General features: G+C 36.8%; 1 protein-coding gene across 4 annotated transcripts in view; it reads left to right on the top strand.

The window, feature by feature from the left end:
* GTDC1 (glycosyltransferase like domain containing 1) overlaps positions 1 to 22,592 on the top strand; it is a 364,500-nt gene that overhangs the window by 73,595 nt on the left and 268,313 nt on the right. For 2 of the 4 annotated variants that reach the window (XM_084799646.1, XM_084799643.1), the window contains exon 2: positions 14,973 to 15,021. The exons of 1 other annotated variant lie outside the window; for it this stretch is intronic. The gene's annotated coding sequence lies outside the window, so the exon portion shown is untranslated. Of the gene's footprint in view, positions 1 to 14,972; positions 15,022 to 20,341; positions 20,407 to 22,592 lie in introns of all 4 variants that reach the window. One more of the 4 variants, XM_084799644.1, reaches the window with a different exon arrangement.

The following is a 22,592-nucleotide window of genomic DNA, read 5'->3' as shown; positions in this document are numbered from 1 at the left end:
TTGCATCCCTGATCTTTAACCACTGTTTGCTAGAACACATGTTTTCCAGTAATCCCAAATGCCCTGTTCTGTGTACTGGAGCAGCTTTGCCTTTGATGTAGGGAAATAGTAACAGCTGAGCAATTTTATCCCCTGCATTAGTTTGCATCTCTTTTTTATTTTTACTTTAGCCATGATTTTAATTTCTTCCTTGTAATTCCCATATATAATACCTGGATCTTCCGAAGATCGTCCCTACTGTCCTGGGAGGCAGAAGATCATGAACACCAGCGGTTATTATGTAACATTTAACTTTGGGGGATAGAATAAGATGTTTATTTGGCCAGATCCGAAGCTGCACTTCCCTCAGTAGTGTGCAGGAGATCAGAAATACTTAGTTGTAGTTTTCCTTCCTGCTTGCTACCTCCTGGCTGACCAAAGAAAGGTGCCTTGTATTCTCCCCCGCCCCCTCTCCGCTCCCGTCCCCCCCCCCCCCCCCCCGTGGGGATTTCAGCCGACAGGCTACTTAGTTAATTTCCTGGTTGCAACAGGTTACTTCATATTCCTCTTGGATCTGCAGTCATTAGTCAAATGACCCCCTTTACCACAGAGTCCACAAACTCCTGGAAGCCTGGTTTTTCCATTACAGCCAGAAACTGCTTGCCATATTGTTTTGGTTTTTGTTGTGTTTTTTTACGCTGGCCTTTAGTCATTTTGCTGTCTCAGATGTTGGGAGATAGTTTCTGGTGTCCTTCACTGGTCATTGAGAGCAGCTCCTTGGTGAGGTTGAGTGTATCTATATGTTGAGAGCCCTCACCTGTGGGGGTCAGGGAACCTTTCCCTGGATCAGACAGGTGACCTGGTTTCAGCGCCAGGAGACTTTTCTCCACAACTTGTAGTCCCTGCTGGGTCAGCAGAGGCAGGTGCTGGTGCTCTGCAGCTCAAGGATCAGTTCGTTGTAGTGTAGATAAAGCCGGTTATCCCTCCTTTGCCTGGGCTTTGAAAACTCTGCCCTGGGACATTGGGAGCCTAGGCTCAGTCCACCTAGAGTCCTGCTATCCCTTCTGGCTTGTAGCATTTGACTATGGCGCCTAGGTTCAGTTCTGCCTGAGAGAGCAGATACTGCCCTCTGGCTTGTGGTGGTTGGCTAGGCTTCTGCCAGATCCCTTCAGGCTGGTTCAGTCCTGTCAGAGTGTGCAGGAACTACCACTGGATTGTGGCTGGTGCTTCGGCTCCACCTGAGCTAGTGGAAATGGCTTCCTGGGTTGGGGAAGCTGGCTAGGTTTCTGCTCGATCCCCTGCTGTGCTGTGGCACTTGGCTAGGTATCTGCCAAATCCTTTCATGCCTGTTCAGTTCTGCCCAAGTGTGTGGGAACAGTCCACTGGGGCAGCTGGCTAGGTTTCTGCCCAATCTGTTCAGACCCTGTGCCTAAGATTAGTCAACCCGGGAGTGCGGCAATGGAGTTGTAGCTGCAGAACGTCTCCACAGCTGTCTGGGCCCCCGTGTGAGCCCTGGGTCCCTCTGTGGACTGGCGGGATGATGTGAGGTCAGATCTATCCCAGATCTACATTCTCTGCTCCCCCTGGGCCAGCAGCCACTGACACTGTTACTCGGTGTCCCACAGATCAGTCAGGGAGAGAAGGAGTGGAGGTATGGCAAGGCACATTAGACTGAGCTGGGCTTTGGATACTGTGCCTGTGTGGTCGCTGACCCCTGGGGCTTTGTGTGGACTGAGGGATGGTCTGATGTCAGATCTACCATTTTCCTAAGTTTTATCTGGGCCAGCAGCTCCAGACTCTCGTGCTTTACCACCCATAGTTCAGTCCCAGCTATCGAGTCTGTGATATAGAGCAGGGCTGCAGCTCGCAGGCCGGTAAGGGTCCAGACTCTGGGGCCTGGGCACCCACCTGTTCTCCATTGGCCAGTTGGATGGCCCAAGGATGGACCCACCTGTGTTCTGCACTATGCAGATCCCTCTCACTTAGGGCTTTCCAGGTCTTGTGGTTTGTAGCTCCCAGCTGTGTCCCCAGTCTTGTTCCTACAGATCAGATACCGTGCTTGTTTGGCGCCGCCATCTTGGATCCCCTCCAACCTTTTAAAAAACAGAATATTAGCTGGGCATGGTGGCGCACGCCTTTAATCCCAGCACTCGGGAGGCAGAGGCAGGCGTATCGCTGTGAGTTCGAGGCCAGCCTGGTCTACAAAGTGAGTCTAGGACAGCCAAGGCTAACGTAGAGAGACCCTGTCTCGAAAAACAAAACAAAAAAACAAAAACAAACAAACAAACAAACCAAACCAAAACAAAAACCGGAATATTTCAGACTGTCCCACACAGGACTTCTATTAAGCCTGGACTTTCTTAGTGTTTAGAAACTGGACCACAAATACTATTCCTAGATTATTTAACCATTTTCTCCAATTTTCTTTGGACCCCTACAAAGGTATTATTTGTCTCAAATCAGCCAGAAGAAAACTTAAGAGAATGATGCCCTAATTCCTTACGTGGGATTTGTAGGTTTTTGATTGTTTTTTGGGCTATAGATGTTTATTTTCATTGAGAGTTTGCTATAAGTTACTATTGGTCTATTTCAGAGAGAATGAGATTGGACTTAGGGATGTCTCTCTTTTCCTTTATCTTTCTTAGGTTTGGAGATAGGAGTTGAAAAAAAAAAAGAAGGGGGAATATAGAAATATATAGGGATGATAGGATAAAAAGTAGGTTATTGAATTTACTCCATAACTTAAGCAATTTTTAACTTACAAGGTTATTTTAATTCATTGGGATAGAATTTTGTATGTTGATGCAAAATAAGTTTAATTTTGATACTTTGGTATAGAATTCCAATTTAAGATTATTCTTTACATACATTATATATATTGCTACTCTAATATAAGGTAGTATACATAACAATCCAAGTACAATACTCGGTTTACCTCTAATACTTTGAAAGTGCTATTGCAGGCTGTTTAGGATAAATAAGTTATATGAGTTAATTGTTAGTTGATCAAATCATAATTATGTCAATTACTATATTTTTACAAGAATATACGTCTTAGGTTTAACAGATAGATATGATCCTATAGATAGATAAAATAGATAAGGTCTTTAAAAGTCTCAGAGACCTATAGAATATGACATGTAATGATGTTTTTATTATATTAAAGATTCATTGACATTAAGACAGGTTAACTCCTGGCAACACTCAGTCTACCTCAAAGAAGATGATGAGCATCAAAGAACCTCCTTATGAAGATGGATTCAAATGTAGCCAACAAGCCACTGGGCAAAATGTCCTCCTTTCAGCCACAGACAGAATTCTGCCTGAAAATGGGCATGCTTGCATGCAGGCTGAGTCGATGGCCAAACTCTGCCAAGACAGAGTAAGCAAATCCTCCATAGTTCCTGCCTCACAAATATGTCTGTCAGATATACTAGGCCAGAAGGCTGAAGATGATGCTTCAACGTTATAGAGAGTTTTGGGTGACTGTTCAGGTAGCAAATTGTCTTTGTCATTTTTTTCCACTTTGGAAGTTGCTAGCCTGCACTTCCTGTTTATTCAGGTGATTAATTTTATTATTTCCCAAGTCTCTGATGGTGTTGAAGACCAGATAGTTTAGTTTTACAGTGTAGCTTAGTTAAGAGTTAAGATGTTAGGTCTAGATAGATGTTTTAAGTTGATAGAGATGAGATATGATAGATATTGATTTTCATTCAGAATTTTATACTCACCAAGATAGGACAGATGTTTTTTCTTCAAAGCTGCCAAATACAAATAGCCAAAACTGTATGAATGTAACATTTATATATTTCCTGATTGTGTCATGGTTCTTCTTGCAGTATGTAGTTCTCTCTCTCTCTCTCTCTCTCTCTCTCTCTCTCTCTCTCTCTCTCTCTCCATATATATATATAATTAATAGTGTGAATGTATATGTAAAAATAATTAACAAAAGAAACCAAAAATGGAATATAGGAAGACAACAAAGCCAAAACAGAAAATGTCCTCTGGGAGCAATGTGGAAGAGAACCCAGTCACAGGATCTGCAGTGAATGTTTTACTGGCATCCTGAAACAGTATATTCATTCCTTCTTTACTGGCTATCTTCTCTGCAGCATTAGAAACTTGAGTTTCCCACTATGCCTAGTCACATCTGGGCACCACTTGTAGGTGCTATTTTTAAATTCTATTTCATTTCCATTCCTTATACCTCTACCTCCCTTCTACCAACTCCCCGCCCCCCTCCCGCCCCAATACTATGTAGGAGAGAAAGAAGGTTAGTGGGGAGAGAGGGCAGAGTTCTCTTCAGCTACTTCTGGCTGTTTAGGGTTGTAGAGTTCTTTGGGGCAATACCCATCTCAGTTGTCAGGATACACAGCAGTTCAATGGACCAAGAGCCTTACTTCTCTGTCTCCCTGAAACTTCCCTCTCAAAGCCTTCTCTCTGTCTCTGGGCTCTAATATTTATGCCCTCATAGAGTCCTCAGAGTTAAAGTATCTGCAGCTGGCAAGGACCTTGCCCCTCTCAGAGCCTTAGGAGGCAATTATCAGCTGTAGACAAATTAAAAGCAGCTCCATATCCCACACTTGGGATTAAAATAAAAACCTGTTTACATAATGGAACTGAATTTTTAAAGAAACCAAAACTTCTACTATAAGCAACACTCCTCCATTAGTTTTGGTTTCAGTTCCTGCCTCCAGCTTCTGCTTCAAGTTACTGCCCTGAGTTCTCTTCATGATGAACCAGAAGTTGTAAGGTGAATTAAGCCCTTTCCTGAGTTGTTTTTTGGTACTGTTCTTTATTACAGCATTATTATAGCAAGCAAACTAGAGCAGTGTTGAGTTTAATGTATGTATAAGTTGTGTTCCTCACATTCTGTGCCTCTTATTAGATGGATAACAAGTGGTAACTGCTATTTGCTAGGAGGAGAAGGTGAAGTTTAGAGAACTAAGGGTCATGGAGTTAGTGAACCGTGGAGACTACATGGAGACAGGAAGGTCCGTCGTATTCCATAGTAATGTTTCTCAAACAGTGTACTTCACAATTGCTTGAAAGTCTTTTAAAACACTGGGCTCCATTCCAAAGTTTTTAGTTCTTTGAGAGTTGCAGGGAAGGTGAGAACTGAGAAATTGATGTAACAAGTTCTCAGTTTCTATTGGTGTCTAGATACCACTACTTTGAGAATGAGTACCATTACACTATAGTGTGTTTCTTAACCTTAAGTACATATAAGAAAGTCATCAGGTGAACCTCTGAAAAGTAATGATGAGGAAAATCCTATGGGGCTGAATATATTAGATAGAGTTTCTTCCTTTTCTTTCAGTTTTAAATTTGCCACATGATTCTAACGTGCTGCCAATGTAGAAAGCAATAATATGCTTTAAGCTAGGCTCTTGCAATCTTGTGTTTGAATTCAGTAGTAGTTCGAGCTGCTGATTCTCCCCTCCCCATTTAAAAACAAACAAACAAACAAACAAACAAACAAACAAACCATTCTGCCATGCTGTAAAATAACCATTCCATGATGGCTTTCTTGGTTTGTTTGTTTAATTGTTAAATATGTATTGCTTACATTTATACTTCTTCATTCTTAATCAGTTCTCATTCCTCATTCTCTAAGATAGATTTTATGTTCCTACTTGATTGAAAGAAAAGTTTAGCAGTGGTGGACTTGAAATATTAAGTAAATAAAGAAACCTATTGAAATTTAAAAGAAAATAACCACAGTAGCAACTTTCGTACTTTTAAAGTTCTGGCTATGATTTTGTTCTTTTTCCTCAGAGACAATTAAAGTGTTTTGTTTTAAGGCTGCCAATTAATGGTTAGATCACAAAATGTTATTTGTGTATCTAGGAGGATATTAATGAAAATTATTGGATTGATTGCTTAAAGAAGTCATGTCTTTTGTTTTATTTAGTCAATAAATGTATACATACCAATACATGAAGTCATTTACTGGCTAAGTATACAAAATACCACATAATTTCTGTAACCTTTAAGAAATGAAATTATAAGTCGCCATGCAGATGATTAAGGCTATCATTACCTATCATCCCCTGTGCCTACAGGCTGTTAATTCTTCTGTCATGTTGAGCCTTAACTAAAATTTCTGACATATACTTTTATTAATGGTTGAGTTTACCAATTTAAAACCTTGTTTTCACACTATTATTTCTAATTTATGTAGGTCCACTACAGTATTATGCAAAGAAGTCAGTAACTGCTTTTTAAAAATAATGTATTGCATTTTAAACTCTTAGAGGTGAGCAACTGCTTTTGATCCTTGATTTGTTCCTTTAGAATGCAAATTTTAGGTTTATAAAGATCTTAGCCTTTTATTTAAGAACTATGCCTAGAAGCTAAATTGGTAGCCTTTAGGGAGATATTTAGCTTGGTGTGAAATGAGCAGTTGTCAAAATATCATGAATTGGTTGCCAAAAGATGAAGTGTAGAGCTATGAAAAATTGAGGCAAAGTCACTGTACCATATTTCATTTGGCTAACTATATCATATAACTGGACCAAAAAAAAAAAAAAAAAAAAAAAAAAAAAAAAGACAACTAACAATAGTAACACAGTGCAAATTAATGAAAAAAAGGCCATTGTTTTCTGTGGATATTATAATAGATTGTATTTGTGAAAAACTTAAAAGAACTGACTGCATTCTTAACTTGCACCTCTACAAACAGAGAATAAGGCCGCTTCTCTCTTCACATCCTCTTCAACGTTTGTTGTCAGATTTCTTGATGACAGTCATTCTGACTGGGGTGAGGTGGTATCTCAAAGAAATTTTAACTTGCATTTCCCTGATTACTACAGATATATAACCCTTTTCAAAATAGTTATTGTCTATTTGTGTTTCTTTGTTTGAAACTGTCTTTTCGGTTCATTAGCCCATTTGTTGATGGACAGTTTTGCTTGGTATTTGTGCAGTACTTTGAAAGTTCTGCATATTAGTCCCACAAGGGTAGCTGGTAAAGAGTTCCCTCTTTCTGTGGGCTGTGTGTTTGCTCTGCTGATAGTTTCCTCTACTGTAAAACCCCCTTTTAGTTTCACATAGACTCATCTGTTGACACTGGGTTAATTCCTGTGCTATTCTTGTTCTATTAAAGACTTACTTGCAGACTCCAGTATCTTGAAGAGATACCCTTTGCTTTCTTCTAGAAGCTTCATTGTCTCAGGTTTTTAATTAAGGTTTTTGATCCCCTTTGAATTTGATTTTTGTTCAAGGTGAAAGATAAATCTAAGTTTATTCTTCTGCAGATAGAAATCCAGTTTTGCCAGCACCACTGTTGCATAGGCTGTGTTCTAATGTTTGGTTTTGCTTCTGTTGTAAAAAATTAAATGATCGTAGCTTTGCTGTTTTACTTCTGGGTCCTCTTTTCTATTCTATTGGTCTTTTTTAAAGAATTATTTTTAAATGGAATATTTTTTCTAATTTCTTTCTCTGAGAGTATACTGTTAATAAAAATGAAAACCTTTGTTTATTTCTTTAATATTGATTTTGTATCTTACAACCTTGCTCTATGTGTTTATTAGGACCTAGAGTTTTTAAGTAGACTCAGTAGGGTTTAACTTTTTAAAATTATTTATTTTTAATAAATATTTTATATTATGTCTATGTGTAGTACATAAATACCTCTCAGAGCTCAGTGACATCAGACCTTCCCAGAGCTGGTATTACAGGCAGTTGTGAGCCTCCAAATGTGGGTGCCAGGAATCAAATGCAGGTCTTCTGGAAGATCAGCAGTGCATTCAACCACTCAGCCATCTCTCCAACCCTCAGTAGTGTCCTTTCAGTAAAGAGTCATGCCATCTGTAAATTTGGATAGTCTCACTTCTTTATTTTCCTGTTTTTTAAAATCACTTTTATGTCTTTTTTTTTTTTTTTGTCTAATTGCTGTTGCTAAGACTTCACCCAGTAGGAGGAAAGGGTCCCCAAAATAGGCTCCCACTGCTAGGAGTCCCACGTGAAGACCAAACTACACAACTATAACATATGTATAGAGTGCCTAGATCAGTCTCATGCAGTTTCCCTGACTATTGGTTGAGTCTCTATGGACTCCTATGATCCCAGGTTAGTTGATTCTGTAGGTTTTCTTGTGGTATCCTTAACTCCTCTGCCTTCTACAGTCCTTCCTCTGTCTCTCTGTTATATTCCTGAGCGCCACCTGTTTGGCTGTGGTTCTTTGTGTCTGTGTCTATCAGTTGCTGGATGAAGCTTCTCTGATGACAGTTGGGCTAGGCACGAGGCTGTAAGTATAGCATTATATCATAATAATTTCATTAAATATTTTTCTCAGTCATGTTTAGTTCTTTCCTAGGTAACACCCTTGGGCTCATGGTCCTGGTGTTTTGAAAAAGCAGGCTGAGCAGTCCTCGAAGAGCAGACTTAAGCAACACTTTTCCAGAGTCTCTGCTTCAGGTTTTGCCTCCAGGTGCCTCCATTGACTTCCCTCAATGATGAATTGTTTACTAGAAGTATAAGATGAAGTATAAACTCTTTCCTTCCCACGTCACTTTTGGTCATGGTATCGCTGTAATCAGAACCCTAACACACACACACACACACACACACACACACACACACACACACACACGCGCACACACACACACACACACACACGCACACACACACAGTTTATTTTGATGGTGCTCAGCCCATTACCATTTCTTACCCTCTTTCTATGCTGGCTGATCCTCTTCCTCTTCTCAACAATTCCATCTTCTAAAAGCATACTTTCCTATCTTTGACAAGCTGCATATAAAAATACAAGGCATATTGTCTTGTTATCCACAAATGAATTATTTCCACACATTTTTAAAAATTATTTTATTTTTGTACATATACATTTATATTATTACACATGTATACAATAGATTACCTATGGCAAGAAGAACCGTGACACAATCAGGAATTATATAAATGTTATATTCTTAATGTTTTGGCTATTTGTATTTGACAGCCTTGAAGAAGACATTTTTCCTATCTTGGTGCATCTAAATTTCTGAATGTAAATCAATCTCTATCACATATTGTCATTATCAACTTCGAACACCTATCTAGACTAAAAACATCTTAACCCCTAAATAATTAAGCTTCAGTGTAAACCTAAGCTACCTGGTCTTCAACTCCCTCAGAGACTTGAGAAGGATTAAACTTGATAACTGAGTATGCCGGGAGTGCAGGTTAGTAGCTTTTCAAATGAGAAGATGACAGAGACAGTTTTCTACCTGAATAGGCACCCAAAACTCTCTATAACAGAGGAGCATCTTCTTCAGCCTTCTGGCCCAATATATCTGACAGACGTATTTGTGAGGCAGGAACTATTGAGGACTTATTTACCCTGTCTTAGCAAAGTTTTACCATCAACTTTGCCTGCATCCAAGCTTGCCTTTTTTTTTAAAGCCAGAATTTTCTTTGTGGTAGAAATGAGGACCTTTTGCCCAGTGGCTATTTTGCCACATTTGAATCCATCTCTATAAGAAGGTTCTTTGGTGCTCATCATCTTCTTTGAGATAGGCTGGGTGTTGCCAGGAGTTAACCTGTCTCATTGTCAATGACTCTTTAAAGTAATAAAAACCTTTTATATGCCATATTCTGCATGTCTCTGGTTTTTTTCAGACCTTGTCTTTCTATAGAGTCATATTGATCTGCTGTATGTAAGATGTATATTCTCGTGATAAAAGTAGGCTAGCAATTGACATAACCACTATTTAATCTACTAACATTTAATTTGTATAACTTATTTCTCCTAAACAGCTTGATAGCACTTTCAAAGCATTGGAAGTAAACCTTGTAGTATGATTGAGTTATTTGGGCATAATAACTCATAGACGAGAGGGGATCGGGAGGGAATGAGGGAGGGGGCTACAATCAGGATGGGAAGAATTTAAACTGCAGAACGAGCAGGTAATTTATATTCCTAATCCCACTATATGGGACTAGCTCTGAGACTGGCTGAAACATGAATGTCTAGGCATAGACAATGATTTCCTGTTGACTAAAGAACCACTATGAGTTACGATTAGATGCCATTCTTCATATGGCACGGATGAAGATTTACAGATGTCTTCTTTTCCTGCTCATACAAGGAGCAGAAATTCAGCCTTAATTGTTCCATGCATCATGCACACCTTTTATACACTTATAATTTTAGGACTATATGATGCTTGTGAGAAATTATATGCTTTCAGAACAAAAGAATGAGACACTGACATTGGATCAGACCTGACAGGATGCATTCCTCTCAGCATGTGGACATGGACATCCTCTTTGGAGAGAGTAGTTGACAAGAAAGAAGGGGGAATATAGAAATGTACAGGGAAGATAGAACAAAAATTAGTGAATCTACTCCTCAACTTAATGCCTCAATTGTCACTCACAAGATATTTTTAATTTACTGATACAGAATGTTGCATATATATGTAAAATAAGTTCTAGATACAGTCATGTAGAATTCAAAAATAAGATTATTATTCACACACACTATATACATACATACATACATATATATGTATGTATATTCTCACACATTTTAAAAAGAAAATTAACTCAAGAAATGATTCCCTACTCCCTAGCCCCCCGGCTGACCTGGAATTTGTCATGTAACCATGAACGATTTTGAATCCCTGATCTTTCTGCTGCTTTTTGCCAAGTGCTGGAATCACACATGTGCTTCCCATGAAACTTTATGAAGCAGAAGTACTGGTAGGTCTTCAGGACATTCCATAGATATGAATGTCTACTTTGTTCTTCTGACTGAGGGGCATGTATGCTTCTGAGTATGTTTCCTCTGAAGAGTTGGGCTCCAAGGAGCCACCTGTGTATTTTCATTTACTGTTCCCCCCAAACACTGCTCTAATCACATAGTTTTGCTTCAAAATGTATAACTTATGTAGTTTTTGTATTTGCATTTATGCTTAGTAGAAACTTTATTTATAATCTTACCCTTTTCCTCTTAGTCTTTGTTTAGGTTAGTTTAATAATATTGGTAAATAGTAGAGCATTCTTATTCTTTTGTATAGCCAAGAAAAAATGGTGATAGAGACAGTGTTTCTAGATAGGTTGCCTGATTTTGCCACCTTGTCCCATTGGTACTGAGCATCTGACCGTTCCACATTGCTTAGCTTCTACTTATACCAGCCTCTTTGTTACAGAGGATGAGGGAAGAACTAAGGTCATATAAGAGATCAAATGCTAGTCATTTGCATCTTATGAACCAGTTTTGAATAAATTCATTTCAAATGGATATGAATTGTTATTTCAGCATTCTAAGTTTTGATTATATTTATATTAGTTTGAAGGAACTACTTGAGGTCTCCTGTGTATTGGGGTAAGTGCTCTGCCACTGGGCTACGTCTCCTGGTTGTTTTTGTTTGGAGACAGAGTTTTATGTAATAGCCTGGGTGTCCTGAAACTTACAGTTGTTTTGCATCTGTGTCCTGTGTGCTGGGATCAGGCATGTAGAACATTCCTGTGTTGGTAGCTCCTCCTCCTCCTCATTGTTCAATAGTGATGCCTCAAGCTATCAAGATAAAATAAGAGAGCTATTAAGATGAAATAGACTGCAGTATAGAAACTATCATTTTTTCTTTTTCTTAGTTCTATTGTTTAGGAGTAGTGTATCTTTTTTATTTTAATGTGTAGAGTACTATCATTGTATAAAATTACAACATAAGCCACATAATTAAAAAATTTTAATAGCTACATTAAAAAGTAAAAAGAAATGAGTTTAATTAATCTTCCTAATATATTTTATTTAACCCAATATATCTACATTACTTCAACATGTAATCAATATAAAATGATTAAAACTGTTTACATTCTTATTTTTTTGCATTGTATTTGAAATCCATGTGTATTTTACTCTTATTGAACCTCAGTCCTCAGTAGCCACACTCCAGGTGCCTGCTAGGCACGTTAACCACATAGCTATAGAAGTACTTGTAAATTATTGAGCTGTTTTTAAAAAAAATGATACTTTGAAACAACTGATAAAGAGAGATATAAGAAACAGAAATAAGTTTATATTATGAAAATACATTGGGAAACTCTGGGATTTTGGAGTGATCAATGGATAAAATTATAGAATTGAAGTTTTGAAATCAGTAGCAAGTTGAAGCCATAACCTGTATGATAAAACCCTAGGGAATTTCTAGAAAAAGTGCCCATTGTAATGGACAGAAAATATCAGCTAGAGGAGAGCTTCAGAATTGCTGTGTTTGGAAAACAACTTCAGTGGAAGGGAGTTTCACAGAGACATGATGAGTAGAAGTAGCCATTGCCTAACAGAGTGAGAAATGAAAATAGGTAAATTGGTTGGCTTTTTGCCAGATTTACTGGTAGCTATTTTAGTAATATGATAGCTAATAAAATTAGGTTGTAGTAATTTGAACATTGAATATAACTTAAAGGCAATGAACATATTATTTCACAAAGCTGGAATAGGCTTGGTACATTTTAAAGAAGTATATTATTGATGAAAGAAAAGGAAACAGAGGGTAGGTAAATGTTGAAGATAAAGGAAAAAAACTGATGGAGAAGGTTCTCAGACAGCATCAATGAATAGGATTCTGCACACTGATAGAGAATTAATTGTAAAAAATAAGTTGTCATCTATGATATAAAAGTGAAGGTGTTATAAAATAAGGTTTTTTTTCTATGTTAGATTGTATTATTTTCAGGAAGAAACTTGTTTGCATTACAGACAATTATAATAACATGAACATACTGTTAATTGTTTACATCTTAGAATCTGGGAACAAGCCAAGAGAGTCGTGTGATACTATTTTAATATCAAACCTGCCACTTGCTACTTTGACCTATATGATACTATAGAGAATTTCAATATAGTTCTGTCTCAAGAACAGAATGCCTTCATGATAAGATTTGGTCTTACAGTTGGCTGCCGTCTTGATTTGCTTACTTCATTGTAAATTGTGTTGGATTTCATTGAACTCAAGTTTACTTAGCATTTTTGAAATGTAGTTTTTACTTTTTAAGGACTCAGAGTTGCAGTTAAGGGGTCAACTGTGGAGATAAGTACATCAGGATTTATCTGGCCTGGATGATCTTGCAACATAGTTCATTCATCTGCTAATTGTTTATTTGGGTTGATTGAAAGGCAATGTGAGTCATGCAGGGGATGCTTGAATGTCTTTACATGATACTGTGTCAGACATGGTCACTTCCACTACATCTGTTGATTACTCACACCAACCCTCTTGTTCAGGAGAGGACTACATGCGGGCTACCATACTCCCTTTTTCTTTGACCACTGGCATTGATCAAGTTTGTAGGAACCAAACCATTTTTTTAAAAATTGAATTGAGATAGACAAGAATTTAGATAAAATACTTCTTTTTATTTAAAGTGCACAGTACTTTCATTTATTTCTTTAAAATAAACAGAAATGCTGTTATTTGTTACTGTCTAAAGTTGAGTGTATGTCATAAAATTATGACTTATTAGCGATTTTGAAGTATATAAACATTGAAATCATGACATTTTGTCTTCTAGAATACCTATCTTGTTTTTGGAAGTACAGATTTCTGATCAACTTCCCCATAGTTACTTCTTGGTTTCAATTTTCTAAGGCCCTGACTGATTGGGAATTATGTTGAAGATCTGTAAGATGTATTAGATAAAAACATTGACTATTCTCTCATGTCTTGATAATATCATTTTGTTTGTTTCTTTCATAGCATGCATCACAAATTAAATGATCTTTCTGATAACAATTTTATTTTTTTTTAATTCTTCCATTGCTCACCTAAATTAAAAATTTCAGGTCAAGGTGTTTTTCTTATTCATTGTTGAATTCAAAGTACCAGGTGCAATCCATAGTAAATTATTAGTAGGTGAATGTCAAATTGTATTTTCTTTTTAGAGGATATACTACATGATCATTGAAACAAGCTTTTCTAGAACATATTATGTTTCCCTTCTATTTTATTTCTGTCTTTTAAGCCTTCCTTTCTCTTCCTCTTCCTCTTCTTCCTTCTCTTCCTACTTTCCTCCTTCATGTCCAAAAAAACCTATGTGGCTGTAAATTCTTTGCCATTTTGCTCAAAGTAGACCCTTGAAGGTTTCTGCAGTTTGATTGTTTTGTTTTAAATGCAGGCTATTTTGACTTTGATTACTGTTTAAGATTATTCTTTTAAGAGATGTGTTTAGCTCGTCCTATAATTTTGTTGTGTAAACTGGCACAAACTATATATTATATTGCTTTGATTGCCCTTCCTTTTTTTACTTATGCATATTTGTCATATGGTAGTATGTTACTCTGCCTCTGTCAGTATTGATATACCTGCGGATCCTGACTAAAATATAGTCAGAACAGAATCAATCATGGTGGCCACACTGGGTGTATGATAACATTTTAGTTCTCTTGAAGGCTCTCTATGGCTTATAGGGAATAGAGAGTCATCTTATTATAATGATGGTTTATATCTTCCACAGAGGAGTGTTGTTAAGGTATCACCCTCTGTCTGCAAGTCTCTGGGCACTCCTGTGTTTTAATCGGTTAGAAACCCTGAACTTGAACTGATTACCCATTTACCTTCCAATATACCTCTGGGCTTTACGATTTTTAGCAGAATTCTTAACAGCTTATGTTTTGTTTTATTTTATTTTTTTAAGTATGAAACATCTTATCAATCTGTGAAACTTGACTTTCTCTCTAGAGAGATACTTATTTACATAAAACAACAAGTTTTATATATTCAGGAGTACATAAACTTCAATCAAGCTAATAACCTCCATGTAAATTATTATATTTATAGTTGAATTGGAAAGTCCTTGGAGAGTGTGGATAAGTAATTTTTTATTAACTAAAAATAATCAAAAATCTCACTAAGCACTTGTCCTCTTAATAGTATCCAAGAGCTGGATTTATCTTGTGTTCATGAGTTCTTGTCCATGTTAGCATTCAGAATTGACAGTGGGTTTAGTTTGAAGGCAACAGTCTAATTATGCCCTTTGTGATCTTGCAGGTTCCTTTGTATTAAGCCACATTGGATATCAGTACATGTGGATCATCAGGTGAGCAAATGTCACTATGTCAGAACACTATCTTTCTGGAAGAGCATGGCATGGCATGGCTATTGCTGTCCTGAAATCAGAGCAGCTGTGATGTACCACAGGAGACCCCACCAAGATGTTCTGTTGGAAGGGTGAAAGAAAGTGGAGGCAACACCATGAGTGGTGCACTGCAGGCACAGGGTATCTCACAAACAGGTCATATGGAAGGGTGCAGGAGTGTCTCATGAAGCAGTGCAGGAGCATCTCATGAGTGGTTTACTAGGTGGCACATGAGGCTCTTCTTTTTCTTGAATACAGTGATTATCAGTTGTTGTTGTTGCTGCTGCTGCTGGTGGGTGTGGTGGACTTTTATTGAATTACCCGTGTATTGGCCCATAGATTCCCCATACTGCTGTTAAGTAGTTACTGGTGTATTTGTCTGCAAATTCTCTATATTGCTATAAGCAACCTTAACCTACACTCCAATAAATATCCTCATTTAGACTCATTTGTTCGCCCAGCTGGAGTTTGGTGAAATTATTACTTTGTTTTGACCTTAGTGCCCTGTTTGGGATAAAAAGATTCCATTTAAATAGACCTCACCTAAACCAGTCTCTTGGCAGTATGTAGCATTCCTTGTCGTGTGCTGCTTACTGTAGCATGGTATCAATATCCCCAAAGAGACGGAACCTTTCCATTTACTAGCTTGTTCCTCCCTTCCATCTCCAGCTCCAGCCCCAATCCCCAGCAGAGTTTCTCTTTGAAACCCTGGCAGTTCTGAAGCTTGCTATGTAGACTAGGCTGGCCTCGAACTCACAGACGTCCATCTACCTCTGCTTCCTGAGTGTTGCGATTAAAGGAGTGTTCCATCATTCCCCAGTATTTCTCTGCTTCTTGAGGTCATGTTTCTTCATTTTTACTTTATCTCATATAGTCACACATCTATAGTAGATGAAAATTTCTCATTCTTTATGAATATACTTTGGAAAGTTGTGGATAGCTCTCATACTGTTTATTGATTGTCAGCCAAGTTATACACATTTAACTTCTTAAATCTTTATAATTGAGTTAGCTTTGGCTGCTTTTTTTAGGACCCTCCTACTCCCCCACCCCTTTACCCATTTAATCTTTACCATGAATGAACAGACAAAAACAGCGTATTCCCTGGTTTCTCCTATACCTTTTATTCTTTTAGCCTTTTGGTTTTTGACATATTCCTAGTTGAGCTCACGCCAGTCAGATATCATTATTTGGGCCATGTTGGCAGTACATGAATGCCTGGCCTTCAGTTGTCAATGTCCCACACAGTAATAGCACTAGCAGTGTGTGCTAGAGAAAAGAAAGGAAAATATAAAAGAAGACTGAGGAGCAAATTACTGCATTCTTTAATAACATGACAGACTTACCCTTGCCACCCAAAGTAAACCATTGTACCAGAGCCCTTTAATGTATCTGTCAGACTGTAGCGTCGTGTCTGTGCACTAATCTGAGTTGTAAGAAGCGTGGCTATTGTTTGAAGTGTGGCCCTGTTTTCACTTGGTTTCTTCTCCATGTTTTTATTCCTTCTTTACCTTTTTATACAACGTATCAGGACTTGCTGTCAGATCCTGTGGTCATGAACAAAACTGGGCAGGAGATCATTTTGTTGGAAATTACATAGCTCAGGTGGTAAATGTTCCATGCCTCCATATGTGACATTTGAGGCAACTGTTTTTAGGTCTTGCTATTTCTGTGACAGCCACTGGTCTTTGTTTAACTGCTGATCCAATGGAGATATGCAGGCGGAAGCAGCTATAAGACCTTTGGTACTATTTATCAACACTGTGTTAGTTATACAACTTTTCCTGCCCTGATTGGCCGGGAGAAGCGTACTGCTTCTAGATGATGCTGAGCTTAGTGTACAGTATGCCAGCATGGGATCTGGGCTTGTCACAGCTCATTCTTTCTTTTCAATTGGTGTGTAGAAAATGGACCTCCATTTCTACGTATCTTGTACATTAGAGAGAGAAAGGTCATACTCTAGGAGATAATGGCTTATTGGTGTTTTTAGTTACCAATTCAGAATGTAATATTTAGTTAAAGGTTGAAACAGTGCATATGTGGACTTCTCATTTGTATTAGCTTTGCTGCTAGTACAGATTTGAATAGGATAGCAAAGAAGGTTTTTCTGTTTGTGTCTGTGACAGCTTTCTAGATGATTTGTGGTTTAATTCTTGAAGCATATTTGAAAAATCATATTCCTTGTAAAGGTTTAAAATATTCAGATTCCAATATAACATTTTCCCTAGATTATTTAGTTCTGGAGAGATCAAGACTAGGCTAGCAACTGAAACAGTTCATTCTGGGTAGTGACCTAAAAATTGAATACTAGTTTTCTGCATTTTAGGTCTACTTTCATATGATCAAATTTTAAATATGACCATGTGATTACTAGTAGTGTGTTTTTTGGTCTCCATTCCTTAAATAGATAGTAAAATATCTTAGAACCCTTGTAAAGTCTAAGCTAAATGTTAGTTTTTCATGTGTCTTCTGAACTGTCAACATTTTGTCCTTGTCTTTAATTTCTTTAAACAGCTGATACATTCTTCTGTGTACCTCTTGTTTCTTGGGTCTTTTCAATACCTATTAAAGAAAAACAAGTTGTTATTCTGACTGTAAAAGGACAAAACAAAACCCTAAACAAAAAACCAAAAGCCCAAGAACTACCCCATGCCACATTACTCTGTTCTGTATGTGATGAAAGTAACAGTCGTACACCATGTCAGTTGAGGGAGTCTAGCAAGAAATAGCAAGCACCTTGGCACTGATATATGCTTATAGCCTGTGTTCTGTGGTGTTTGTGAAGCAGAGTGTCACTCTCACGAGAGCACTGAAATAAGGACAGCAATCTTGATCACTCTGACTTACAACATTATTTTTTTCTTGCAGACTATGATTGTGTGTGTGGGCGCGTGAGTGTATGTGTGTGTGTATTGAGTAAATGACGTTGTTTCTTAAAGGAACTATATTGCACTTGCCTTTGTCAGCTTTTGTAGAGAGTTTGCTTACAGCTGAGTTTGTACTGCTCTTGTGCAAGTTTTGTACATGCTGCACAATTGATATAAGTTTATGCCTGCAACTGCTCTGTTGTATCTGGAAAACCCTGTTTCCTTTATGCTATCTACCAGTACTCTCTCTTAAAAATCCTCTGGTCTCCTCATCCCTGGGGAATCAGAATGTGATATATCTTTCAAATTTAGGGCTGCTTACTACAAAGGTCTTCTGTTCTTTATATGCTGATCAGGTGAGGGGTTCTTGTTAATTGGCATTACTGCAGTTTTCTGCAAGGAGAAGTATCTCTTGTGAGGGCTGAGCAATGCTTTGATAGTCATTTCAATACTATGTCCATTTAGCAGAATAATATTTATTAAGTTCTCTCCTAGGCCTTTGACCTATCTAGCCATAGGTTCTTTTTCCTTTTAACAGTGCCAGGCTTGGTTCTATCTCATGGAGTGGGCTATAAAATGACTCATTTTCACCAAAAGTCTGCAACTGCTTTCTGGTTTTATTTAAATTTGGGGTCAGTTCATATCTTCTTGAAATTTGTTATTTTTAGAACACTTGATAACTCATGAATATGGAAATTAATTTCCATGAAATTGAAGGATGTATATTTAATTCATTTCCAATCATAATGCAAGGAAAAATCAGACTTGCTTTAAAACATTTCTAAGTTCTCATGAAATTATAGTTTGTTACTTACAAATAGAAATGTGAAAATTTGGTGTCATGAATTTTCAAGTGGAGTTGATTTGAGCATGGACTTTTCACTTGAGGAAGAATTTTGTGAAAATTTGTAGAATTTCTTCAAAATATGAATTTGTTTTCTTTTAATGAAAAATTATATACTTTCAAATTATATTTAAAATATTAGTGACTTATAAGTCAATATAAATATAAAGACAATATATTTTTGGAGATGAGATTGATATTATTTTGACCAATTTTTATTTAAAATATTTACTTTGAGATGAATATTAATGCATAACATATATGGCTGGAAAAAGGTAAATGGTGATTTGTGCTAGAGTTATTAATAAGAAAAATTATGTCATTCCGTGTATATAGGAAACTACATCTACAATGGATTCATTAAGATGATTGTGAATCTAGCAGGGTTTTTTTCCTCTGAGGAAGTTTTTCATTTAGGAAGTATTTAAAATTCATTGCAAGGGTTTGGGTAAACAAGGTAAGCAGGTAGATTAGAATTATGCATTAAATAAACTCACCTGTTATTTTTCCTCATTCAAGACAGGTTCAGCAACACATTGCCTCATTGCTTTAGCAGAACAAATAAATATTCACATTGGTTTTATATTTAGTGCTTATGTACTGCTTTCTACAAATTACCCCTCTCACTGTTTTCTCCTAAGAAGACTGCTTTTTTTTTTTTTTTTTCCTTCAGGAAGTACTGAAAAGAATCTGGGTGAATTGCCTGCCAGGTTTCATGCATTGAATATTTAGGTTAACTTTAAGCTTCTTATTATGGCAATCCCGGAAGGGACACCGCTGAAATTTTATTTACTTTGCTGTAGTTTAGGTTCATTATAGTTTTATCTTGAATCCCTAGTGTCAAGAATTGGATGTATTGGATAGTTGTATATATTAAATATTATTTATTAACATTAAAGAATTTTACTTAAGCCTCATTTTTCCCTCTGGTAAGACTATCATTAAATTAGGAAATACGTACATAGATGCATAGGATTCATATTGTGTGTTTAGGAATTATGAAACAAACAAATTTTGATCAGTGCTTTTGAAGTTTTCATGTGGACAATAAAGTCTATATTTTGTTTAATTCACAGATTGTAGTAAGAACTATTTTAGTTTCATATGTGGTTTTTCAAAAATTATACTATAACTTAATTATTATTTTTAGAGACATGGAAATTTTGTTAGATAACACAAAAAGATGAATTTTTTTTTTAACTCTGATTTTTATTATGCCACATACCATATTTTCAGTTGTAACTAATGATTTATTAATTTTAAAGTCATTGTAGCTTCTAATACAGTTCCTTGAGTAGGTGTTTGTGTATTGTTTGCTGTTAAGTAACTAAAGCACTAAATTATTTCTAAATTATACTTTTTCAAAATATGAATATTTTTTCTTTAGGCATACAAGGTGTAGGTCAGTATCATATTCAGTAGAAAATTGTTTACAAGAGACTAGATTTAGATTCCGATTTCTCTAATTTTTGATACGTTTGCATTTCTCCTGTGCCTAATCTTGTATAATAGTTTTACAAGTATTTCATATTTTCTGTGACATCTCACATTGCTCACTTTTTGTCTGTAGTATCATCTGGGTTCCCCCTTTTCAGGATTTACTGCATATTTTGAAATGCTGTTAGTATTTGCAAGGTAAGATGACATTTTAGTTTTGAGTAAATCTTATTTTTAATATCAGAACTTAAAAAAAAATCCTGTCTTAAATCTTCTCACATTTCCTATTAAAACAATTTTACCAACACTGAACAAAGAAATTCGGGGTTTTGGCTATAACAGCAATTGAAATGCATCAAAAAGTGGTGACTACAATACAATTTTATTAATGAATGATCTACACCGGTTCCAGCTGTGTCCATGTGATTAGGCCTTCACGAGGCAACAATGGGTACCTCCCTATTGCTTTTATTTGATTTCCAAGAATGTGTCATCTGTTACATCAGCTCTTGCCAATGTGCCCCTGTAAGAGTGTAGGGTTTTTGTTTTGTTGTTTTGTTTTTTGTTCTTCTAAATTTCTGAAGCCTAAGTTGAATACCCACACATACCCTGCTGAAATACTGTTTCTTTTGAACAGTGGTCTAGGTTTGTCTGCCTGGGTTGGGTGTTGCACCCCAAATCTCAGAGTAGAAATTAAAGCAGATGCTTACTGCATTTTATCAGTAAAACTTCCGAAGTGTACTTGTGTGGTAAAGCTAAAGGTAGAGTATTTTTGCTTTTACGTTTTCATCTTAATTTTTTTATTTTTTAAGTAGTATAATATGCTATAGAGGTGGACAGGCTTGCAGAGTGAGACGGTGGCTGCACAGATTGCTCCTTTCCCTAGACCATATGGTATAGTTCTAAAAGCCTTTTGTATGCTGTCTGTTCAGTTTATTGTAAACTCAGTGTTTAGTGTACACACACACACACACACACACACCACACCACACCACACCACCAACCAACAGCAAAAGATATTTGAGATGATATCATGTAAGGACTCTAGAATTATTTGTTTTAAAAGAAAAAAAAAACCAGCTGATGGAATTGAAGTTGAGATACCCTCCAAACACAGGTGAATGTTGTTCTCTGATTATTCTTTTGAGATATGGGTTTTTTGCAGATTGTCCTTGAATACTTATTTTAAAGGATAACACTTAGATTGTTTTACCGTGATTTTTGATCTTTATTCTGTTCTTGGAGTCTCAGGGAGAAAAGGTTTTAGTTTCTGTCTGTCTTGCAGAGGCAGCCTGGTCCTATTCGCAGTGATAAGGAACAAAGTACTTTCTGCTTGTGTGCACCATCTCAGTGAGAATGTATGGCCAGCTAACCCTCACGACATTAGTCATTAGCCATAGTCAGCACATTTCATTGTCTTTTTACTTGCTGTCTCTCCAACTTACTATGTTTCTATAGTTTTATTTTAGGGAAATATACTAAGATATATTGCATATACTGATTCTTTATAAATTGGAGTCAGCACGTTCCCTTGACTCTACTTTCCTTCCCTACGAGTAAGCTACTGGTAGAAAACGTTAGCTATTATCCACTGCTTTTGGCTCCAAAGATGTGAAGTTGAAATTTCACCAAATTGGGGGAAAAGAAAAGACAGCCTGTGAAGAATGTGATTTTTTTTACTCTATCATTACCCTCAACCACTTAAAGGGTAACTAAGAGGAACTCAAATGTTTTCTGAATGTGTAATTTTCCTTTGAATGCCCACAGTGAAGTATATTTGAATTAAAAAAAGGCAGAAAAATGTTTTTTCATATGTGGAGGTAATTGAAATTAACAAATCTTTCAAGCACTCTACCATAAAAATATTTCAACAAAAGTATTTAATATTTGATTATGAGGAATATATGTATGTGTGTGGGTAGAATATTTGAAAATGTTGATTGTTATTTAACGGCACTTTAAGACAAAGTTGAGGCTGGACATGGTGGCTCACACCGGTAATCCCAGCATTCAGGAGGCAGAGGCAGGTGGATCTCTGAGTTCGAGGCCATCTTGGTCTACAAAGCGAGTCTGAGATAGCTAGGGCTGCACAGAGGGGGAAAAGACATAGATGAACTATTACAATAGTATTTCTTTAGTAGAAAGTAGTATATAAAATTTTTGTTTAGTTATTTTGGAATCTGGAAAAATTTAATATGTGCATATGTGAATATCTCTGTTCTAAAACTATAATGTATATAGTTGTATATACTATTCTGAACATGCTTTCTAAAATGTCCATAGATTGATAATCAGTTTATAATTTGAAATGCATGCTTCCTTCTTCTTTTTCTCCCAATCTCCTTCCTTTCCTCTTTTTTTTCTCATTGTCACCTATTATGTGT

Source organism: Acomys minous (assembly GCF_964271855.1).
Source record: "Acomys minous genome assembly, chromosome: 10".
NCBI lineage: Eukaryota > Metazoa > Chordata > Mammalia > Rodentia > Muridae > Acomys > Acomys minous.
This window is presented reverse-complemented; position numbering and strand designations above follow the sequence as displayed.